Source organism: Mus musculus, chromosome 6 (assembly GCF_000001635.26).
Source record: "Mus musculus strain C57BL/6J chromosome 6, GRCm38.p6 C57BL/6J".
Lineage (NCBI taxonomy): Eukaryota > Metazoa > Chordata > Mammalia > Rodentia > Muridae > Mus > Mus musculus.
Genome location: NC_000072.6, coordinates 8327506 through 8353534, shown reverse-complemented (window position 1 = coordinate 8353534; position 26029 = coordinate 8327506). Strand labels below are relative to the sequence as shown.

The 26029-nt window shown below is 38.9% G+C and overlaps 1 protein-coding gene and 1 long non-coding RNA gene across 3 annotated transcripts in view; one reads left to right on the top strand and one right to left on the bottom strand.

Annotated features, from left to right (window-relative positions):
• Positions 1-26029, bottom strand: part of Umad1 (UMAP1-MVP12 associated (UMA) domain containing 1) — a 169480-nt gene that overhangs the window by 75233 nt on the left and 68218 nt on the right. The gene's annotated exons all lie outside the window — the stretch shown is intronic.
• On the top strand, positions 7959-19693 carry Gm46952. The gene is made up of 3 exons (XR_001785197.2): positions 7959-8011; positions 12025-12082; positions 19509-19693. It is a non-coding gene; the product is annotated as a predicted gene, 46952 (long non-coding RNA).

Here is a 26029-nt window from a genome sequence, read left to right as displayed (position 1 = left end):
AACAAATGTAACCTCTCACTTTTCAGAGTTATGAATCTCAAGAAGCAGAATGCTTTGCTGCCTGCTTAGGAAGTGAGTCTAAAAAGCTGACTCAACTTGGTTCTACAGAAGATCACTGAATTCTTAAACACATTAAAGTCGACAGAAACAGAACTGTAAAATTCCTACTATACATGGTATTTTGAAGGTACATCTTTCAGAAGTTAAACCATCTTGAAACAAACACTGTAGCAGAGTGCCACATGTTTCCTAGAGCTAAATAATACTGCAGAGCAGAAAAAACTGTGTAGAAATTATATTGATAGCTCCACTTTTATGCATGGAAGGAAAAAAAGTGAATACATTTAAGATGAAATTCCCCCCCTTTAGGGTCTTTTCTGTTATATTTAATCCACTTTCACACAGTTTTTCTTAATTACACTACAGCTGTCTGGTAAGGCACAACTGACCATTTCCATCATGAAAACAAACTGTAGCCCGCCATCTAAAGTTCTCGATTAAAAAGCCAATGTTTTTGTGAGCCCAGAGAGACGGGTGCAGCTGCTGCAGTTCCCGAGGCGGGCACCTCTACTCCATTCAGCTGTGAAGAATGGCAATGACTGTAAATTGTTCTTCCTGATCGGTTCCACAATAAAAACAAACCACACGACTTTCAATTTTTCAAAGCCAATTTTTTTAAGCCTCCAGTACGCTGGAAACAAGAGTTGTGTTCTTCTGACTCATGGCCTTTGATTTCTACATAAACGTCCCGGTATGCATGTAAAAACAGGTCCCTGCAGGATACTCACAGACTGTATATATTAACTTACCAGATGTACCAGCAGATAGAAACTCCATCAGCCTACCTTTTAAAGCAAGATACTATTTAACAGCTTAAACTGCCTGTGACTAAAGGATGACTGCACGGAACGTACTGTATGCAGGGAGACATTAGGTAGTCCATGAGAAACCTCAGCATGCTCACAAAGGGGACAGCAAGGGCTTGTGAACTGGTGCTTAGTGGGCTCCTTAAGAACCAGGATATAAAAATAAGGTTGAGGCATATATCTGCATTTTGCAACCAAATTGCCCGATATCTGACAGGTAAAGTGGTTAGAGGTCACATCTGTAAATTACTGTACACTGAGATGGCAGAACAATTTGTGTTTAAAAGCTTCTGTGTGTCCCAATTTATTTACTACAGTCAAAGAGTCGCTATGATTTAAGTTGGAAACTCCAAAGTATATTTTAATCACACATACACACACACACAGTAATTTAAACACTTTAGAGCTCATGCCTCTTTTAATTTATATAAATCATATATATTTACAAACATGAGATACTGTACAAATACATATACTGAGAAAACAAAGACTGTCATCTAAGTGTACAGTAATTTACAGATGTAAGTTCTAAGATCTCTTCGTACATGTGCATTGAGTAGGGACCCTGGGGCACCATTTCCTCCTCCTGAGCGTGGGGACCTTAAGTGGACCTAAGTGGACTGTGGCTACTATCAGCCACCCTCTCCATGGTCTGGATACGTTCCTTGCTTTAAAACCCTACCCTCAAGTCTATTTGTATGTCTGTCTCCCCCAATCCTCCCAGTGTGTGTGTCTGTGTGTGTGTGTGTGTGTGTGTGTGTGTGTGTGTGTGGTGTGTAAGGCTAAGGATGTAACCTCTTTCACTGGAAAAAGTGTGTGTGGCAGTGAAATGTAAATCTAACACGTGAGCACATGTATGACCTTTCACTTCAGCAGGAACACTGTTGCATGCGACAATCCCTTTCTCATACAAGACAATAATCTCCTGATTTAATAAACAGGTTTCCTGTGAAAACAACATCCTGTCTGCTAGAGTGATTGTACCTTTAACCATGCTGTCACCCAGCCCTCCATATGTCACCTACTAACAAATAACTTTTCCAGACTCTCATTTACAAAGTGTTTCTTTCCTGAAATGGTGGCTGTATATGCTTAGGCAAAGATGGTTCTTGTTAACTATGGGTCACTAATGATGGCAGTTGTAACTGAGACTTGGGAATAAGACAATGCAACAGATAGTTAAGGAATACATATAGTTTGGTCATAGTTTGTAGGAAGTTGGCTATGTAATTCTCAGAAAATCTTTAAAAACTGCCAAAGCTACACACAGAACACACATATATACTTTGTATTGGCCATATTTTTCTGTGGGTGTTTTTCAGGCTTCTTTGTGGTTCTTCTCCACTTTCCTGTTACTCTCTCTAGGGCTAGACTTTCTTACTCATCTCTAGGGGATCTTAGCCAAAACTGTAACTCAGAATATACCAACACAATTCTGACTATAAAAGCAATTGCTAAAGACAAACCTTTTCTTGGGTTACAAGGCCATCCATTCCAGCCTGCTGACTATTTACTTGGTCCACGTCTCCGTGGCAGTTAACCTTAGTGCTTTCCACAGTCCCTCCTTATCTCTCGGCAGAACTAGCCCTGCTTCTGTGCATGTTCACAATGGCAGTGAATCACCATGCACTGTGCTTTCTTTTCAGTTCATTAGCAGTCTCTCCCAAACCTGCCTCCTAGTCTCTATCACCTTCATTCGCTACCCCTATAATTGGTACCAAGTTTCAGTCTCTCTAGTCCCAGCTATATCTATTAGGCCAATTTCCTCACCCTCTTCTGATTTTATTTTGCGGCCATAAAGAACATGCTAAGTTATCATGGACATGCAACTTCCTTTATACAAATTTATTTCCATGTACCTCATCTGCTTTTCTTCATCTTCCTTTATTCTTTATGGAACAAAAGGGATATTCTACAATGAATGTCATTAGTTGCAGCCAACTTGCTAGTAGGTCAATAAGTTGCATACAAAGTCTGTACACTATAAACTATTGATTATGGAGAAGAGCCGACTAGACGAGGGGAGAAGAGAGCATAAGCTCATGGGAAGAAGTGGTGGTCCAGGGATGATATTGCAGAAAGCAAACCACACACAGGAGAACTGGGGAGATTCAACCCAGAGTACCCTTCTAATACATCTGGTGAGAATTTAGGAAATCTCTTCTAAAAGATCAGGGCGGAGGTTGTATCCATTTTCTTCACAGAGACAAAGGCTCTCACTGTTTCAGAAAGGCTATTCCACTGTTTCCTGAGGTACGGAAAAATGTAGTTTTGTAGCCAATGATAAATTTTCACTTAAATTTGCTAAACTTATTATAAGAGTACTAGGTAAACGAAACAGAAAATAAGTAAACAACTACGTAAACAGAATATAGGACCCAATCAAAATGAGTTCAAAGTCTCTTACCTTCTGAGATTGCAACCAAAAATAAAAATACATTTCTAAGAACAGCTTTATAGTAAGAGGGAAATTCATAATGAAAAAGAAGGTGTGGTGAGGGGAAGAGGCTGGTATTTATATATCTAATGGAATGTAGTGTCAAGCCATGAAAAGGCCCAGAAGTATACAGGAGTGAGAGGCGGTGGGTAGAGCCAGAGCCAGAATGCTCAGGTCTCATCACAGCCTCACTTCTTACACTGCTGCAACGCAGGGCGAGCTAGGTCTTTTCAGCACCTTCTTATAGAATATGCATAACAGCAGTGTCTACCTCAAAAGCTGCTTTGAGGATTAAAGTCATAAGGAAAAGCATTTAGCCCGAAGTATAAACTTCAGTGCTGTGAAGTGGTGCTGGCTGCTGAGGCCAGTGTGGCCTGGAGCTGCTTAGTGGGCTACAGAAGCCATGCCAGCCATGGAGGATTCCTTGAAAGATGTTCATCAAACTGTATAAAAATGCTGCTTTCAGGCATTTCCACACTTGAGACCAAAGTAAACGAGCTTAGGAATGCATAATGTTTAAGCCTATTTTAAGCTAAGAACTTAATTTCTTGGAATGCTCACATTCACAAAACATAGTAGAAATTGTCTTTGGGGCCACACCCTCATGGCATCTCCTGGGTAGAAAAATTTCAAAAGACTGGGCTTGTTTTGAGGGTCTGCCTTTCCCCAGGCTGGAGGCTACAGGAATGAGTAGGATGGAAACCTCACTGGAGAAGGTGAGGGCTTCTGCTGAGCTCACCAGTGTCACCAACATCTAGATCTGCAGCTGGACCATGGCAGGATCTTACAGTCTCAGATAAACGAGCACTGTGACTTAGCACGAACCATCCACATCTTATACAAATGACCAAAGGCACAGTTGTTGGAGAATAAAATATGGGGCTAATTTTTAGAGCAACAATACCTTTGTGTTTAAGTGAAGAACTGTGTTTAGTCCCAGTGCTAGCCAGTCACAGTATCAGGAGAAAACAAAACCAAAACCAAAAACTGGAGAACCTATTGATTTCCTAAAGAAGGCTGCATGTTCAATCAAGCCAGCACATGCAACATTCAGGATAATAATTCAACAAGAAGTAGTTATAGACATAGACATTAGAAGGCTCTGGAATTCTTTTATTACAAGGGTAACATCAAGTGCCCTCTAGACTTGTACCTGGTATACTATTTCTGAGGTGCATGAAATCTCATGGTTTTTTTTTTTTTATAAGAAAGTTTGAAATTTGAGGTAATATTAGCTTATTAATCAGACAAACTTCAATGTCAAACAATAAAATTTTTATTTCCTAATATAAACTGCTGGACTGCAGATTTAAGAAACAAATAGTATGCTACTGTGCATGCCTGGGAGAAACAGTAACTTGTGTCAATATATATTTTTAATTGATTGGATTAACGTGTATATATCCTGGGAGAAAAATGGGCAAGTAGCTTTTGCTGCTTATTTGCAGTGCTTTTCCATCCAACCCCATGTCCTAGCCCATCAGTCACGGCTACTATGTCTGGGTTCTAATGTGACTCCAACATAAAAGCATGCCCCAAAGTACCATAGACTCCAGCATTTTCATATGCATGACAGTTAGTTCCTTGACTAACAATTAGTAAGTGTAGTCCAAGGAAAAAAATCCCAAAGATACTAAATATGAAAAGAATACTCATTTCTGTGGTTTGCTGGAGGGTGTTTATTTTCAACAGTTCAGATACTTATGTGCTGAGCCAATAAGCTTGAAAGAATTCCAGGTCTTCCTTTAGCTAGAAACCCCCTTTTACTGCCCTGTCTTTTAAGAGTAAAGCTAACCTGTTATCTGTCTGGGTTGCTCTTCCGGTAAGTTACACAGATTCTACATTTTTACTGCTGGTTAGTGATCTGTCTCCTTGAGACATGGAAAGCCATGTAAAGATGGAGGCAGGGACTTTTTTTTATCCTTTTCCTTTTTGTCTGGCTCACTATACCTATATCCCTATGCCTTGATCTAATTCTTACCATAGAACTGGAGTTCAATACATATTTATTAAACACATGTATTTTACAAATTAATGTTTAGAACAAAAATGTGAGTTTCTTAAGGTCACATGAACTTATAATCCTCACTATAGGCCTAAGGTAGCACCTGACATAGAAATGGAGCTCCAGAAAGGTTTAAAGGTGCAACTGAAATAAGGGCATGTTAGTATTAAAGCAATATTAAAAAGCAGTTTCAGGGCTTTAGTATTGTTACAAAAATTATTGTACTTATTAAAATCATTTTCATAAGTACTTTAATAAGAAAATATCAGAAACATAAATTTAACCTAAATTGGAACTTTTTCTAAATTAGCAATAGTGTGGTTTAACTAAATATCATTAGTATTCAGGATCGGAACATTATACTAGGAACTAAAGAACATTTTGAGAGAAAGATCCCGAGGCCAGATGAAGACTATGGCTAGTGCAGGAAAACAGCTACATAAAGAACAAAGTGGTCAGAGGCAGAATATGAACAACAGGGAACAGAATTCAGGGTTTTAGTCAATTAAAGTATATTTGAAAAAAGATGTGTTTTTGGAACTGGGAAAGGAATACTGGGAATATGACTTCATATTTTACAGGCAAAAAGCTAATACATCAGATTTATTCATTCTTAAAAGTGACACTGAGAACTGGAGCAAGTAAGTGTCTTCAGTAGGCAGTGATGGAGGGCAAGTGTCAGGGCTGAGACAGGGCAGAGGGGACATAACGGAGAAGGATGGAAGTGATTTCACAGGAAGCAGCAAGACAGCTTCAGAAATAAAGAGAAAATCTAGACACCTACATCAAAACCATTGCTAAGAAAAAGGGCAGGTCCTCTGGCACAGACATTTGAATGGTTCCTGAATGTGTACACTGAGGTCCAGATTATAAACACTGAGGTTGAGTCATCTTACCAGGATGGACAACAGTGGAAATGTGACCTCACTGTTCAAACATGCTGTTGTCAATCACTTCTGGCCCTGTTGCCAACTGTGGGCCTTCAGGTAATCCAGCCCCCATCGCTGCCTTAAAATGTCAGTTGAGCAGCTATATGGCTGGCTGAGACCCTGAGAACTGCCTATGGAGGGGTTCTCACCACTCCCACTTTCCATGGTTCTCAGCTCAGTTTAAATAACTCGATAACTCTGAACTCAGTCACGCCATCTCTATACTCTTAGCCCCAGCCCCAGCAACACAACTAACTCACTAGCTTTCCTGGATGAGCGTACTAGCTCTCAGGCCCCATCAAAGAAGCACGTGACCAGTCGGTACCCAATGTTACCTGAGACATCCCCAATACAACCCCTACTCCTAAGGCAGGGAGCACTGTGGAAGAGAGGGTGGAAAAATTGTAAGCCAGAGGACTGGACATCTACAGCAAGGCACTGTCTCATGTATATCAAAGTCTCAAAATAATGGTCACCTAAGCAAGACCTGAACAATGACAATAGCAGCTGACACACCAATGTGGACGTGGGCTGTGTCACTGGATAAAGAGCAATAGGCATTTAATGGCTGCTGAGAGAGGGAGACTCAATCTTCTCTCAATCAAGCCTGTGACAAGTGATCCTATCCCAAGCAGCCAGCTGTAAATGCATACACTGAACTGACTAAGAAACACTGAATTGACTCAGTAGACTATATTATACACATATGAATGACGTGACAATAACAAGAAAAGGCCATGCATTTAGTAGGGGCGTTCAGAGAGCACATGCATCTGAAGGATGAACTTGGTCTAAATGGAATACTCACATGTGAGAGTCTCAAAAAAAAAAAAAAATGGACAAAATAAATGTGTCTTCTAGAAAGTTGTTTACAACTACCTTTACACTGTTTCATTTCTTTTTTTTTTTTTTTTTTTTTTCCCGAGACAGAGGGTTTCTCTGTGTAGCCCTGGCTGTCCTGGAACTCTGTAGACCAGGCTGGCCTCGAACTCAGAAATCCGCCTGCCTATGCCTCCCGCCTATGCCTCCCAAATTCTGGGATTAAAGGCGTGTGCCACCACCCACTCCCGGTTCCACGTTGTTTTATTTCTTAGCCAAAGAGTTCTCCTTCTCTTCCTCCTACACATTTTTTTTCCCTGTCATGATAGGGTTTCTTTGTACAGCTTGTCTGTCCTAGAAAACTAGCTCTGTAGATCAAGCTGGCCTTGAATTCACAGAGATCTGCCTGCCTCTGTCTTCTGAATGCTGGCATTAAAAGCATGTACAAACATTGCCCAGCTAAGATGTTGTTAAGATACTTCAATTTTTAATTCTCCTTCATTAGGTCAATTCTTCTCTCTTATGGAAACTATAATCTTCTTTATTTTCTTTTTCTTCCCTCCCCCTTCCTCCATCCCTCCCTCCCTCCTTCCCTCTCTATGTACTGGGGATTAGATTCACATCCTCACACTAGAGGCCAACACTCTAGAGTGAATTGTAATTTCTATTTTCTAGGCTCTACTGTTTTGATTGTTATCCGGCAAATGTGGTCATAATATTAATATTTTTAGGTGGTTTCTGCTTTCCTACTCTACTGTAACAAGTTTACAAAATGACTTCCCAGTCACAGTGGCTCTCTGCAAGTGCCACACCCACTGCAACTTAACACCCACTCTGCTATTGCCTTGGCTCCCTTTCAGCGTGACTAAGCAGTTTCTGCCATTGAGCATCAGCTCTGGCTGGCTGCTCTCTGTGCTTCACAGGCTTTTTCCTAGAAGGGCCCTAAACTTTTCAGGTATTACTATCTTTTTTAAAATTGCTATTAGAGTTATTCCAATTATCACGGTATTTCAAAAGTATTTATTTTTATAGGGTGTATATGCTTACTTCTTTTATATATTATATGCGTGTGTGTGTGTGTGTGTGTGTGTGTGTGTGTGTTTGTGTCCTTTTTTTTTTGACATATGATCCCAACCTGTAGCAAAGAATGGCCTGGGATTCGGTATGCAGACAATGATGGTCTTAACCTCAAAAAAAATCTTCCTGCCTCAGTCTCCCCAGTGGCCATCTACCATGCCTGGCTCATTATAGTTCTTTAGAGTTAGCTAATGCAGAGGCAATGACTGTGTACAAAGAAACAATAGCATTTTAGCTTAAGTTTCAGATATTAAATCATTCACGTTAAGAAAAGTTCAGGTGCCTTTGGCTTTTCAATAACCATAAAAACATCTTCGGTTTTAATAAAATCAAAGGCATCTTAACTACATACCAGAAATCCCTATTATTTTAAATACAACTTAATTATATTTATGAAGGTTTGGAATTTCCCCCCCCCCACTAGGCTGTTTATAATTTATTTCCTGTGCTCAAAATATTTTAAGAATATATTTTGGCTCTGGTATTTCAGGATATTTATTTTCTCAGCACTAGTTTTACATAAACATAAAACTCCTGTCTTATATCCGTACTTACTTTAATTTAGCATTCCCTTCCTTTTGATAGGGACAGCCTAAAAGCATTTTAAAAGTCAAACTAGCTAAAAAAATTTTATTCATTGAATTTGAAATTAAATTTTACTAAGCCAATTATACCTACTATGCTTTTGATTCATAGGGCCTTAGGGGGAAAAACTACATTCTACTATGAACAACAACAATAAAAATTAGGGGTTAAAAACATGTACATTGTAAACTGAAATTGAAACTTAGTTTGTGTATGTGGCCCAGTGACACTAGTGTTAACTCAGCGAATCCTACTATGGAAATACATATTATTATGACCCTTGTCAACCCCTGCTTTGAAGCAGTTACATATGTATCCACTCCCACGAAACTAGCCTGTGCTGAAAATCAGAAGCAAACGCAGACTGGTATCTTTCTAGGGCCTTCCCATAACATTTGCAGAATGAAGTTCTAGAGTTTGCCTCCATACACAGATCTTAATAAAAATGAGTGGTGCTAACCAGCAAGGACCTTAAAGGAAATATTTAACTAGGATGGGATGTAACCGATGTACTTCGCTTACTTGAACAAACTTCACAATCTTAAAATAATTTTCACTTTTTCCCCCAAGTTACAATATTGGAAAGCTCCACTGTTTTGCTTAAAAGCAGTTTCTATATACTTTAATGTAAATTTTTTAAAAATACTTTCTGCATGAGACACACCCAACTGAAAGAGCCCATAGCATTGCTCGTCCAGTGTTTCCAAAAAGGACCCATGATGAAGAGGAACAACAGGATTTGGTTTCTCCAACAAAGGCTGGCCCACTGTGAAGAAAATGCATTCTAAAACAAGCAGCTACTTTAAGGACAGGTTTCCATCTTCTTAATTCTGGCACACCCTTAGTCTCTAGCTTCCAAGGAGTAAGTCTCACAGAAGATCTGTAAGCAGTTCTCCAAAGGCAACACAAATCAGTAGCTAGTTACTGTGCGTCCACTACATACACAGCAAGCATAGAGAACCGAGCAAAAGAAAGGGGGACTGCAAAGGAACTGAAAGAAAGCAATGTTCACAGGAGAAGGAAAAGATTCAGGTATATGGGCTATGGAAGAAAGGGAGCTGAGATATCACAAAGAGTGAACATAGCCGAGACTAGAAGGAAAGATACAATTCCTTCAAACCAATAGCATGAATAGGCAAAGGAGTCTATTACAACTTCCATGTTTGGAATGATCTACTTTCTGACTCTGGAAGAAGATCCACTTTTCCTGATATAATAATCAACGTCACTACCACTCAGGCTTCACTTTCTTTCTGTTTCACTTTGATAACAAATACGGTCAGCTAGTCACTCCTGCTTATATTATGAGGGTAACACAAGGACTGATAAGAGCTGTGTAATGCACAAGACTGTTTCACCTGAGGAGCAACAGTCACACCATAGATGTGTGCACTGTAATCGTGTAAACGATTTTGCAGCAGGGGGCAGTCAGGTGCCTTATCCTAACTAAAACATCTATGTCTATGCCTGAATCTATGCACTACTTATAACTTCCTAACAGATAGAAGTAAAATGCCAGGAAGAGCTACTTTAGTAGTTCCAGAATGCACACGAGTGGGTCAGTAGCAGGGTTTCACATTTAGTCATCAGACCTTATCCTGGCTGCAGGCATTAGCAACCAGAATCATATAGCATCTTACATTAGCTCCCACATTGCTCCCCATTTCTGCATACTTCAGTCTATCCCACAACCGCCTGCGAAAACTCCTAAAGAGTCTAGTTTCTCTTCCAAGAGGTCTTTCGTAGTCCCATGTTATATAATCGTTGTCAACCCTTTGTACCCTTGTCCTTAACCTTTCTTCCATTCTACCCTATAATTGTTCTACTTTGTATATACCCTGTATCCTTTACTTGGGCATTCTTGTCACTTCCTCTGATGGAAATTCTTTCTAAACATTCTTCCCGCTACAAAGTTTGAAATTGTAATTAGCAGTATACTGGGGGAAGACGTTCTTAAAGACTAAACACTGCTAGTAGGAAACATACAACCCGTACCCCTAAATTTGAAGCTGCCTAAATTATTTGTTGGTGTAAGACAAACTACTTCAAACCTAGTTTAAAACAATGGCTATTTTTATTATTTTATTCACAAGTATGTGAACCAGAATTGAGGTAGAGGTGAGTGCCTGTGTGTGGTGAAGTGAGAGGTTACTATGGGAGAGTCATTCAGACTACACACAGGCTGCTCTGGAGAGCCCCTACAATTGTAGGGTAGAATGGAAGAAAGGTTAAGGACAGGGGTACAAAGGGTTGACAATGATTATATAACATGGGACTACTAAAGACCTCTTGTAAGAGAAACTAGATTCTTTAGTTTCTGCCCTTCAGACTGCAGAGCAGCCAGAAGGCTGAATCCCAAAGACTACAAACCAGATCATTCACAAAAATTCCTCTATAGATGTTGGCCTAAAGCTGGTTTGGGTTCATAAATAGTGGTTCAAGAATCCAAAAGTGAGTAGATCTGACACCATGTGATCAAAACCTTTATAAAATCAAGTGGAGGAACTGACAAGGTGTCTAGGCTGAAACCAGATGAAGCCAACCTAGGACACACAGATAACATATTTTAGTATATAAATAATTATTTTTTCAAAATTACTTGTATTTATAATTACTATAGATTCTCAGAAAGATAAAATTATAAAAGGAAGGCTTAGTGTTTTCTGTTATTTTAAAAATAATTCCTAATGTTAAATATTCTTTTGGTAGAATGTATCAGTCATTGCTAACTTTAGGTATATCTACATTCTCTGTATTCTCTACTGTACCTATACAACTCTACATGGTAGGAAATGCTGTGTTCATTTAAGAAAAGCTAATTCAGTTACAAGTGTGGACACAAGATTTAAGTCTAAGCTAGACATGCGATCAGTACTGCCTTAACATAGGCAAATTAACTAAACATCAAAAATGATTCATTTACATCTACTTCTAAAATAAATTGAAATATTTTTACCTTCTGGAACACAGCACACACACAAAAAAAATCCCTTGTCTTTATAGATCTCTCAAAAGGAGGAGGACAGTGTCCCCTCCTCTCACTCCTCCTCCTGGGCTATAGTCACATACTTTTAAGATAACAAATTGAATATGAATTATAATAGGAGAAGTCTCAAGGGGAATTTTTCCTCTAAGGAAGAGGATTAAATGGAAACATAGGGGAAAAAAAAAAAAGGATCAGGGTGTCTTTGAAGATCAGGGGCCTCAAGCCCCCAGAATGGAAAACAAACTGAATAATAACTGTTTATGAACAGATATCCATTTACCAACTGCTAACACATTTATATGTTCCTTTCTTCATAACAGAAATTCATATTCCAAAGAGGTCAGAATTCCAATCATTTAAATAGAAGATGCACATTAAGTGAGTATAAAATAGGATCCAAATCTTACAAAATGTCACAACCTAACAGCATTGCAGAATTATCTAGAAACTTTTAACAGAATTCCAAGCTGATTACAAATCTATATGTGCTTATTAAAACAGTAAGTCTAGAAAATTAAATAAGTATATTCTCCATATTGAAGAAAACAAGGGCTTTTTTCAGAAAATACTATCCAAAACAAGAAAGTCTGACAATTAATTATATATTTATGCAGAGACCTTTGGCAGAATAGGCATGTTATGGGGAATAAACATGACCAACACCATACATTAAAGATCTGTGTGCAGCATCCTATAGCAGACTGACCTTGTGACCTATGCACAGAGGGAATGGAAGCACAAAGGGAAATATCCTGGGGCATTGGAAGAACCTTAGCACTGTCTAAATCAGTCCCTCTTAAGGACTGGTTCTAGGGAGTGACTGAGGTTTCTTTTCATTCAAACCAAGACTGAACTAGGTTTCCATCCAGCATTGTCATCAATAATCTCACACATTACCCAGGTCACTCACTTTAATTCTTAGTGTCCCTGAACATGATGACAAGCTCTTTTTTTTTTTTTTCCGACACAGAGTATAGCCCTGGCTGTCCTGGAACTCACTTTGTAGACCAGGCTAGCCTCGACAAGCTCTTTTTTAAGTAAATCCACAGGAATAGATCAGTGTGTCCTCATTTATGATTACATTAAAATTTCAGCCTAAAAATCCTGGAATTTCTAGACAGTTTTGTCACTTGTCTGAACTCCCACACACAGAACTACTTTTTCATTTCTCAGTAATTATCTTCAACCTAATGGGTACTACTGCATCCTATCAACAAGTTTGGTAGCCCCTGCTTCTCTAATAGCACTACATATAACTTAGTTTCTACATAACTTCTTTGATGTCACTAGTCACCAGCTCCAGAGCCACAAGTTCTAACAAATACTACTTACTTGAAAATTAAAGGATGTCTATTTTTAACTTGTTCTCTTACTCCATCTATCCAGTTACATTTGCTAGTATACACATATATAACTATTCCTGTACCTTGCCTCATAGTCACATTGGCTTTCAAATAGCCCTAAGTCCTCTGAAATGCTGTATTCTTAAAGTATGAACAGGTCTAAGTGCAGTGAGAAATTAACATTATATACACACTTAACGAATACATTTTGGTTACCATTATTTAGTTTAGAGGTAATTTCTTATCTTTTATCACTCTAATTTTTAAAAAAATATTTCTTCTGAAAAAAAGTTTCTTTTAATAGGCTTAGAAATCATCTTGGAATCTGTTTGCCAATACGAAAGCCTTTTCCTTTCCTGGCATATGCTAGACTGTAGCGAGATGCATGGAGAGAAAGAAGACAGATTTTTCACCTTTTTGCACACTGATTAAAATGTGAAAAAGAGTATTCAGACTTGAATGCTGAAATCCCACCTAGCACTAAGGAAGAACCAAATTGTTTTTGTGAGTGTGGGTCACTTTGCATGCATTTGTGGTAGTGCCCATGGTCAGGAGGTCACGAGATAATAGGAGGGAGGCAATTCTCTCTTGTCCCCATGTGAATCCAGTTGATGACTTTAGATAGTGGGGCCTGGGGTAAACACACTTATACTCTGAGCATCTCACCAGCCTACGAAGGACCAGATTCTTATGAGAGCTATCAACCATGAGAGAGTTCTCTTCCTTCAATGCTGCTGACTACAGAGAGCCTCCAGTTTTCTTTTTTTAACAAGGTTTCTGTTACCTCAGTGAAGGCTGTTAGTGAGGAAACGCAGAATGACCTTACTGTAAAGGGAGCTAGTGATTGGCAGGGAAATGAGGAACTAAAGAAGACTTTAAATTTTATAAGCAGAAATACAACTTTACTGGTGACAGTGCAGGTTTTTAAAAAAATGAAACATCGCAGGTGAACCGATGCCTATCCACCCCGAACAGAGCAGAATGTCAGCGAAGTAAAAGAACTCATTACTCTAAGAGTTGGGGTTTAATTCTGAGATGGATTTAGGGCTACTTTGGGGTTTTGAGCACAGAAATGACATGGTCTTACATATTTAAAATAAACAACTTTGAAGCTGTATAAAGACTACAGAAATAGAAAACAATACTATATGACTAATAAATAGTTATGAATCAGAAGTTGCTCTAGAAAGGAACATAAAAAAATAGTTAAAAAAGGCAAGACTCCTAAAGAAATGTCCAACATCCTTAGTCATCAGGGAAATGCAAATCAAAACAACCCTGAGATTCCATCTCATACCAGTCAGAATGGCTAAGATCAAAAATTCAGGTGACAGCAGATGCTGGCAAGGATGTGGAGAAAGAGGAACACTCCTCCATTGCTGGTGGGATTGCAAGCTGGTACAACCACTCTGGAAATCAGTTTGGTAATTCCTCATTAAATTGGACATAGTACTACTTGAGAACCCAGCTATACCACTCCTGGGCATATACCCAGAAGATGCTCCAACATGTAATAAGGAACATATTTCACTATATGCATAGTAGCCTTACTTTTAATAGCTAGAAGCTGGGAAGAACCCATATGTCCCTCAACAGAGGAATGGATACAGAAAATGTGGTACATTTACACAATGGAGTACTACTCAGCTATTAAAAACAATGAATTCATGAAATTCTTAGGTAAATGGATGGAATTAGAAAATATCATCCTGAGTGAGGTAACCCAGTCACAGAAAAACACACACTAGGTATGCACTCACTGATAAGTGGATATTAGCCCAGAAGCTTGGGATACCCAAGATACAATTCACAGACCACATGAAGCTCAAGGAGAAGGAAGACCAAAGTATGGATGTTTCGGTCCTTCTTAGAATGGGGAATGAAATACCCATGGGAGGAGATACAGAAACAAAGTATGGAGCAGAGACTGAAGGAGGGACCATGCAGAGACTGCCGCACATTGGGATCCATCCCATATACAGTCATCAGACACTATTATGGATGCCAATAAGTGCTTGCTGACAGGAGCCTGATATAGCTATCTCATAAGAGGCTCTGCCAGTGCCTGACAAATACAGAAGTGGATGCTCACAGCCATCCATTAGACTGAGCATAAAGTCCCCAATGGAGGATCGAGAGAAAGAACCCAAGGAGCTGAAGGGGTTTGCAGCACCATAGTAGGAACAATAATATGAACCAACCAGTAACCCCAGAGCTCCCAGGGACTAAACCTCTGACCAAAAAGTACACATAGAGAGATGCATGGCTCCAGGTGTATATATAGCAGAGGATGGCCTTGTTGGACATCAATGGGAGGAGAGTCCCTTGGTCCTGTGAAGGCTCGATGGCCCAGTGTAGGGTAATCCCAGGACAGGGAACTGGGAGTGGGTGGGTTGGTGAGCAGGGGGAGGGGGGATGGGATAGAAGGTTTTGGGAGGGGAAACCAGGAAAGGAGATATCATTTGAAATGTAAATAAATATCTAATAAAAAAATAAAAAAATAAAACTAAATCCAGTGCTTTGGTGGAAAAACAAAACAAAACAGGATAGTACCTAGGAAGTATTTCTGTTTATAAAAGTATACACACCCCAGTGGGTTTCACAAAGCTTAATGCTAAAGAACTGCCATGCCAGAGTCATTCTAAATAAGTATGACAGAATGCCATTCTTCAATTTATAGAACATTTAGTACCTCAGTGACAATTCAGATTCTCCAGAGTCTTTATTTCTTTGAATAGTGGCCATTAGCTAGAGTTTTTAAGCAATCCATAAAGGCTGTTTATTACGCCCATTCAAAATTCAACTCTTGTTCCCCCTGAATTAGTGCCCTTGGCATGATCCAATCTTTTTGTACAGTATACCTTTTGATGTCAGAAAAATATCATAATTCATCTTTATTGATTTGGTTTTATGTTCCATTATCTGAAGTCTGCCAATTCTTTAATAAGTAAACATGAAGGCTAGAAAGGACTTAACAGTCACATGTGTGCAATCAGGAATCTGTAATCATCAAAAAGTCTATCAAACTACAGCTGCAGTTGTGTCTGCAACTCAGTGTCCCTTTGGCCAAAGTGACAAATGCTGATAATCCCTTCAAAGCAATCCCACGCAGGGAAATGTGAGCAAAGGGTCAGGGTAGGAACAAATGTATGGTCTTAGCTAATTGTGGTTTACACATCTCAACATGTTTCAAGCTTTGCAAAACCATGGGCAGAGACAGGAGCACAGCGCTACAGGTCCTCCCTGTAAACCAGCTTCTGGTCATCCCGCCTTGATTACAGCAGGCAGCAGTGAGAAAGCAGTCCAAGATGCTCCTGAGCTCAAACCCACAGCAACTGGTCTCCCCACCCCAGGAAAACGCCACTCCAGGCTTCAGCACAACTACTGAAAGCATTGCTACCATGCTCATTTACTTTTCTGACTTTCCCCACCAAAACTGGAATTGCTTTAACTCAGTTTTGCCAAAATTGAGAAGGAGAGAAATTGAAGTCGTAATGAACTGAAATTTCTAACCCCAGAAGCTTCTTTAGTTTCAGTTTCACCAATCTACTGTTTTGATTGGCATAGACAGTGTTTGTCTCTCCAATGTTTGGAAAACTTGGAAATGTCAGCCTATTTTAACATAACAACTCTAAAAGTTTTATTTGCCCCACACACCCATAAATATCACTCTCATTTATAAGAAAAACAGTTATAAATGAGAAGCAGTGGCACATATAATTAAGGGAGAAATATTCATCAGAGTTGAGTATTTAGCGGACTAGACTAAGGTAGCCAGTGGTTCAGTGGTGTGGTGCTATGCTCACTCTGCTCGGCTACGCACAGGGGAGCCTGCACAGCATCAAACAGCTCTGTAGAGGAGCAGTCTCAACTGACTCCAAACACAAATGAAGCTGGTTTTCAGTTTCTCTTTACAACTCAACTTATGGTTCTAATATAAAGAATTTCAAGATACCATGGAGGTTATTGCTTTACGAATGTTTTATTGATACTAGTTACTATCTCCATTGAGACTCTCCTATTTGTATGCCCAGCAGCAGCATTGGAATGGTTATTGCTTTTGTCAAGTTCTATACAATCTTAAAGCTATAAGCAATTAATAGCACAAACCCTGGATCCAATATAATCCCATGCTTAAATCCACTGGCACCTCAGCAATTCTATTTGTACAATAGTAATATAACACCTACATCATAATGTTACCAAAGATAATTCATAAGTTCATGAATATAAATACCCAGAACATAGTCAGACACAAAACAGGAATAGACATACATGTTAAATACGAAAAAATATGTACCAATGTGTAATATGAAATAAGAAACAGAGACTATAATCAAGAAATAGGGCATCACTACAATTTGAATGAAGTTTTACTATTTCCCATCAAATGTTGTAGTTCTAACTGCCAAAGACAGCTACATTAAATTGTGTCACATTAGTACATTGTCAAGACCCTATCTCTGGTCATTGTCAAAGACTGATGGTGGGTAGATAAGTTCTAATGTATGCAAAATTGTCTTTATTAAAGCAGCTTCAGACAAATCATTTAGTTTCTCAGAGCTCCAGAATTGGGAAAATGTTGTGACAGTTTGTATATGTTTGGCCCAGGCAGTGGCTCAGGTGTGGCCTTGTTGGAGTAGGTGTGTCACTGTGGGTTTGGGCTTTAAGACCCTCATCCTAGCTACCTATAAGTCAGTTTTCTAGTAGCCTTCGGATGAAGATGTAGAACTCTCAGCTCCTCCAGCCCCATGCCTGCCTGGATGCTACCAAGCTCCCACCTTGATGATAATGGACTGAACCTCTGAACTTGTAAGCCAGACCCAACTAAATGTTGCCCTTATAATAGTTGCCTTGGTCATGGTGTCTGTTGACAGCAGTGAAACCCTAAGACAAGTGGGTATAACACTATCTGATTTTCCTCTAACAGGTGCTAAAATCATATTATATAAAATATGCATGGGTTAAAAGGTTGGTTGGGTACATTAGGTACTTGTTTATTAAGTCTGAACATTGAAATTTAGATTCTAGAGCCCAGATAATGTTGAGTGGGTATGGTGACCCACCTGTAATCCCAGGAGTCAGGAGGCAGAGACAGGGATTCCTGAGGGCAAACTGGTTAGCTAGACTAGCTAGTTGGTGAGCTCTGGGTTCAATGAGTGTCTATCCTCAGTAATAAAGCAGACAGACACTAATTTAAAAAATACCCACCAGCCTTGGCTTCTATATGTAAAGACTCATACATATGTGAACAAAGATATATAAACATGAGTGCACACATATACCCACTCAACATATCTATACACATTCAAAACAAATCCCCGATTATATACAAAGATGTAGTAGGTGGCATGGATCCTGGCAGACATGCTGTGAGGAGCGAGTGTGGCAGCAGTCCCAAGATGGCGCCCGGGACTGCAGCTAAGTCTTATGACTTGCACCTGACTTCCTCATACACCTGAAAATAAGCCACAACCATCATGAGAGCTGCGCAGGTGCACCATGATGCTGGCGGTGTAAACAAGTCCATATTTGGTGGAGACATGCCCCTGCCGCCCTGATTGGCTGAAGCTGCGTGCCTGGTGAGGTGGCATGGCCTGCCGTAAGTGGAGGGGGGCTGAGAGTATATAAGCAGACCTCCCTGGGTTCCCGGAGTCCTCGTAGCAGCATCGAGGAGTTCCTACAATAAAGGCTGTTGAGAAGAATCCGACAGTGTTGTGTCTTCCTTGCTGGCCGAGGTGGGCACGACAACATGCAACAAATAGTTATTATAACTACAATTAACCATCATCATTCTATTCTTTTAGAATATTCCCTTTACATGTTATACTACAGTATTATAGATCAAAGCACCTTACCATCTCATAGAATAAAGAAGAGAATTTATTTTCTGCTTATTTCTTACAGTTATTGTATGACTTTGTCTTGGACTAAGCCTGAATAACTCTGGTGAAAGAGATCCTTCATGGATATTTATGAATGCAAATGTGACACACTGGTCCTTTCATTAGAACTCACATTATTAACTTTTTACATAACTTGTAGATGCTATCACAAAACAGATTCATTTTAATCTTAGCTGTTTTCTGTGCAATAAATTTTAGTTTATAGCACATTTTACAAGAACTTTCAAAGTTTTCAATATATATTACCTTGTGAATCTTTTCATCATATCTGCACACAGATCACAGCAAAAATTAATGTTCAGTTTTACTTTAGAAAAATATTAAGTAAAAAAAAAATGAAGTCGAGGATTTATGAATTGCCTTCCCAAGCATGCTAAAAAGAGGGATCATTGAATTTCTCCCTGGAAAAAAGTTTTTTTGCCCTCTAAGAATGCCATAAAATGAAGGAGTTTAAAATTGCTAAAAATTTCATAGGCTGTGAAAAAAAATGATTACATACTTCTATTCCTGGAAAATACATTAACTAATGTCCTCAAATATTTTTCCTCGTATTAGGTGGACACAGTTCAGACCCAGAGAAGCCATTTCATCTTAACCTGGATAATCGCCACTAGAATGTCGTGCTGGAAAATAATTACATCACAGTGTGTGATCACTTAAAGGGAGATTATAAAAATTTTGAAAAGAAGCTCTTCAAGGAAAAAATGTTAGGGCCATTTCAAATAATTTATCACATTAAAGTCCACCATATTTTTTGCAAAGTTGTAGCTATTTTTAACTTGAAAATAAGTAACTGGTAATTGAATTTTTCTTTGAATCTCTGTTTTGCTTATGGAATCCTAACAGTAAGTGTGGAAAGGCCATGCCTTGTAAAAAGACCATCAAGGGAAATATCAGAAAACAAGAAAAGGAAAAGCAGAGATGGAAACTACTGCAAACATACTGGCCTAGGGTAGGAGTGGTCTGAGTAGACCAGCACAGTGTATAATGGAATGTCTTCCACACAGCTATAAAGAGAGAAAAGACAGGATGAAGAGCATAGGAAGTCTGTTACTGGCCAGGCTTATTGGTGACTATGCACAGTCCCATGCTAATAGAACTAAATCCCAGAGAATTCTGAAAATTACGCTCCTCTCCTCAGATAATTGCTTCTAAAAATGATAAAAAAAAATTTAATTTACATACAGATACTATTATTCCCAACAGAATCAGTACTATAGAGCTTATTTATTTATTTATTTATTTGTTATTAGATATTTTCTTTAATAAATTTTAAATGCTATCCCGAAAGTTCCCTATACCCTCCCTCTACCCTGCTCCCCTACCCACCCACTCCCGCTTCTTGGCCCTGGCGTTCTCCCATACTGCTTTGATGTAAATCTAACGACCAGACAAAGGTAAGTCCTCCCTCACCTAGGAGATCCTCCACAGGAACAACAGTTCGGGTAATAACACTGACTGACCAATTGATCTTCTAATTCTGGGAAAAATAATGTTCTGTATTCAACAACAATTTTAAGTATTCACTGCTAGTCTGTTATAGTTCTATAAGTATTTTTTTATAAATGAAGACTACATTTATAACTCATTCTAATTCATGACATAGAATTTGGATTAAAGAATTATTGCCCACAATTTTAGAAGATGGATATTCCATGAAATATAAACACAAAACAGTAAAACTATAAAATAGTCCATGAACCATACATAAAGCCATCTTAGATGCTCATAAATGTTTCCTTATTTTTGGCTCAGAATCTGTATATTTTCTAACAACGTCATGGTTAAGATGTAACTTCTATCCCCGAAGACATAGGAAATAAATTCATTCTCTCTCTCTCCCTCTCTCTCTCTCTCTCTCTCTCTCTCTCTCTCTCTCTCTTTCTCTTATAAAATAATTGATAAAATGAGAATAATAAGGGAAAGTTCTCCATTGTAAGGAAGAAACAGGACAGCTTAGTAAATACCAACCAGAGAATTTTATCATCCTGAAATCTAGACCTAGTGAGCATGGTTTTAGAGATGAAAAGATGGAAAATCTGCATTTCTTCTGTGTGGACTTAGTGCTGTGGCATCCTTTCTGGCTGTTTCAAATGGCTAAAAGGTATATTATTATATCTTGGCATAAGTACATATCAGCATTGCTGAGTGTCTCAACAACGTGAGAGTCAAAGCTTCCTGGTTGGCACTATGATGCAGGGAGACCCCACTCTCCGTACAAAGACTGTGGTCACCACCCAGTCATGTTTCTAGTCTCAAGTTTTTTCATTCATAAACCAAGATGAAGCATTTGCCAGACCTTGCTCTAAGCATTCATGAAAGTATCAAAGAGGAGCCCAGCAGAGGCCACTAAGGGCTCCAGAGTGTTCACACCGCAGGACCACGGGATCACCTTGGGATCACAGGTGAGTGGAATGCAACATAAGTTCCAAAGAATCATGGAGGGTCTTGTGCCAGCAGGGACAGGGACAAAGGAACCCCGCCGGAACAGAGGCTGAGATCCATTCAGGTCGGGGCCAGCCCAGCCATCTTCTGTGTGAACCCGACCAAGGGCATTTAGGGCACCAGAGGACTCTCCACACAACAGGACCCCTAGCACACCCAGGACCTCCTGAACACCTGAGAGTACGTGGGCGATAGAAGCAACAGAGCTTCTTGGTCAGGGTCCCCTCAGGCCTTCATCCTTAGCCAGAAGGCATAGCTGAGACCCAGACCCCTGGGCACATACCTTGCCAGAGGAAAGTCAGCCTACAGGGAGAATTCTGACCCCAGAACTCAGGAGGTGGATCAGAGCTCCAGACTGCTAGACATCTGCCCTGTAAGAGGAGAGCTTGCCTGCAGAGAGTACTCTGACCAATAGAACTCAGGTGAGAGTTGGACTTCCAGGAGTGCTGACAAAGGCTAACAGAATCACAGGAGGATCAAGCTCCAACCGGAGACAGGTTGATCATTATCACCAGAGATTTCCAGATGGCAAAAGGCAAACCTAAGAATCTTACTAACAGAAACCAAGAACACTGGGCATCATCAGAACCCAGTACGCCTACCACAACGAGTCCTGGATAACACAGCACACCCAAAAAGCAAGACACTGATTTAAAATCTTAACTCATGATGGTGGTAGAAGATTTAAAGAAGGGCATTAATAACTCGCTTAAAGAAATACAGGAGAACAGTGCTAAAGAGATAGAAGCCCTTAAAGAGGAAGCACAAAAATCCTTCAAGGAATTACAGGAGAATACTGCTAAACAAGTAGAAGTCCTTAAAGAACTATAGGCAAACACTGCTAAACAGGTAGAAGATACTCAAAAATCCCTTAAAGAATTACAGGAAAACACAACCAAACAGGCGATAGAATTGAACAAAACCATCCAAGATCTAAAAATGGAAGTAGAAACAATGAAGAAAACCCAAAGGGAGACGACACTGGAGATAGAAACCCTACGAAAGCAATAAGGAACCATAGATGTGCGCATCAGCAACAGAATACAAGGAATGGAAGAGAGAATCTCAGGTGCAGAAGATTCCATAGGGAACATGGACACAACTATCAAAGAAAATACAAAATGCAAAAAGATCCTAACTCAAAATATCCAGGAAATCCAGGACACAATGAGAAAATCAAACCTATGGATAATAGGAGTAGATGGGAATGAAGATTTTCAACTTAAAGGGCCAGCAAATATCTTCAACAAAATTATAGAAGAAAATTTCCCATACCTAACGCCAGAGATGCCCATAAACAAAACTCCAGAGACTGGACCAGAAAAGAAATTTCTCTTGACACGTTATAATCAGAACAACAAATGCACTAAATAAAGACAGAATATTAAAAGCAGTAAGGGAAAAAGTTCAAGTAACATATAAAGGCAGGCCTATTAGAAATACACCAGACTTATCACCAGAGACTATGAAAGCCAGAAGATCCTGGACAGATGTTATACAGACACTAAGAGAACACAAATGCCAGCCCAGGCTACTATACCCAGCAAAACTCTCAATTACCATAGATGAAGAAAAAAGAGTATTCCATTACAAAACCAAATTCACACAATATCTTTCCATGTATACAGCCCTTCAAAGGATAACAAAGGCAAAACACCAACACAAAGATGGAAACTACACCCTAGAAAGAGCAGGAAAGTAATCCTTTAACAAAACTAAAAGAAGATAGCCACAAGAACAGATTCCCAACTTTAACAACAAAAAAGACAGGAAGCAACAATTACTTTTCTTTGATCTCTCTTAATATCAATGGACTCAATTCCCCAATAAAAAGACATAGACTTAGCATTGGAAATGTAAATGAGCTAAATACCTAATAAAAAATGGAAAAAAAAAAAAAGACATAGACTAACAGACTGGCTACACAAACAGGACCCAACATTTTGCTGCTTATAGGAAACCCACCTCAGACAAAAAGACAGACACTACCTCAGAGTAAAAGACTGAAAAACAATTTCCCAGGCAAATGGTCTGAAGAAACAAGCCAGAGTAGCCATTCTAATATCGAATAAAATAGACTTCCAACCCAAAGTTATCAAAAAAGACAAGGAGGGGCATTTCATACTCATCAAAGGTAAAATCTACCAAGATGAACTCTCAATTGTGAAAATCTATGCTCCAAATGCAAGGGCATCCACATTCATTAAAGAAACTTTAGTAAGCACAAAGTACACATTGCACCTCACACAGTAAAAGTGGATGACTTCAACACCACACTTTCATCAGATCCTGGAAACAGAAACTAAACAGGGACACAGTGAAACTAACAGAAGTTATGAAGCAAATGGATTTAACAAATATCTACAGAACATTTTATCCTAAAACAAAAGGATATACCTTCTCAGCACCTCATGGTACCTTCTCCAAAATTGACCATATAATTGGTCACAAAACAGGCCTCAACAGATACAAAAATATTGAAATTATCCCATGCATCCTATCAGATCACCATGGACTAAGGCTGATCTTCAATAACAACATAAATAATAGAAAGCCAACATTCACATGGAAACTGAACAATACTCTCCTCAATGATATCTTGATCAAGGAAGAAATAAAGAAAGAAATTAAAGACTTTTTAGAGTTTAATGAAAATGAAGCCACAACATACCCAAACTTATGGGACACAATGTAAGAATTCCTAAGAGGAACACTTATAGATCTGAGTGCCTCCAAAAAGAAACTATAGAGTGCACACACTATCAGCTTGACAACACATCTAAAAGCTCTAGAATGAAAGGAAGCAAATTCACCCAAGATGAGTAGACTGCAGGAAATAATCAAACTCAGGAACGAAATCACCCAAGTGGAAACAAAAAGAACTATTCAAAGAATTAAACAAACGAGGAGCTGGTTCTTTGAGAAAATCAACAAGATAGATAAACCCTTAGCCATATTCACTAGAGGGCACAGGGACAGCATACTAATTAACAAAATTAGAAATGAAAAGGTGACATAACAACAGATCCTGAAGAAATCCAAAACACCATCAGATCCTTCTGCAAAAGGCTATACTCAACAAAACTGGGAAACCTGGATAAAATGGACAAATTTCTAGACAGATACCAGGTACCAAAGTTAAAGCAGGATCAGATTAATGACCTAAACAGTTCTATATCCCCTAAAGAAATAGAAGCAGTCATAATAGTCTCTCAACCAAAAAAAAAAAAAAAAAAAAACCAGAAGGGTTTAGTGCAGAGTTCTATCAGACCTTCAAAGAAGATCTAATTCCAGTTCTTCTCAAACTATTCCACAAAATAGAAACAGAAGGTAATCTACCCAATTCATTCTATGAAGCCACAATTACTCTGATACCTAAATCACATAAAGACCCAACAAAGATAGAGAACTTCAGACCAAATTCCCTTATGAATATCGATGCAAAAATACTCAATAAAATTCTCCCTAACCGAATCCAAGAACACATCAAAACAATCATCCATCCTCACGAAGTAGGTTTTATTCCAGGGATGCAGGGATGGTTTAATATACGGAAATCCATCAAAGTAATCCACTATATAAACAAACTCAAAGATAAAAACCACAAGATCATCTCTTTAGATGCTGAAAACCATTTGACAAAATCCAACACCCATTCGTGATAAAAATCTTGGAAAGATCAGGAATTGAAGTCCCATACCTAAACATAATAAAAGCAATCTACAGCAAACCAGCAGCCAACATTAAAGTAAATGGTAAGAAGCTGGAAGCAATCCCACTAAAATCAGGTACTAGACTAGGCTGCCCACTTTCTGCATACCTATACAATATAGTACTTGAAGTTCTAGCCAGACCAATTTGACAACCAAACGACGTCAAGGGGATACAAATTGGAAAGGAAGAAGTCAAAATATCACTATTTGCAGGTGATATAATAGTATATATGAGTGACCCTAAAAATTCGACCAGAGAACTCCTCAACCTGATGAACAGCTTCAGTGAAGTAGCTGGATATAAAATTAACTCAAACAAGTCAATGGCCTTTCTCTACACAAAGGATATAGAGGCTGAGAAAGAAATTAGGGAAACAACACCCTTCTCAATAGTCACAACTAATATAAAATACCTTGGTGTGACTCTAACTAAGGAAGTGAAAGATATGTATGTTAAGAACTTCAAGTCTCTAAAGAAAGAAATCAAAGAAGATCTCAGAAGATGGAAAGATTCCCCCATGCTCATGGATTGGCAGGATCAATATAGTAAAAATTGGCTATCTTGCCAAAAGCAGTCTACAGATTCAATGCAATCCCCATCAAAATTCCAACTCAATTCTTCAACGAATTAGAAAGGGCAATTTGCAAATTCATCTTGAATAACAAAAAACCTAGGATAGCAAAAACTATTCTCAAGGATAAAAGAACCTCTGGTGGAATCACCATGCCTGACATTAAGCTGTACTACAGAGCAATTGTGATAAAAGCTGCATGGTACTCGTATAGCGACAGACAAGTAGACCAATGGAATAGAATTGAAGACCCAGAAATGAATCCACACAGGTATGGTCACTTGATCTTTGACAAGGGATGTAAAACCATCCAGTGGAAAAAAGACAGCATTTTCAACCAATGGTA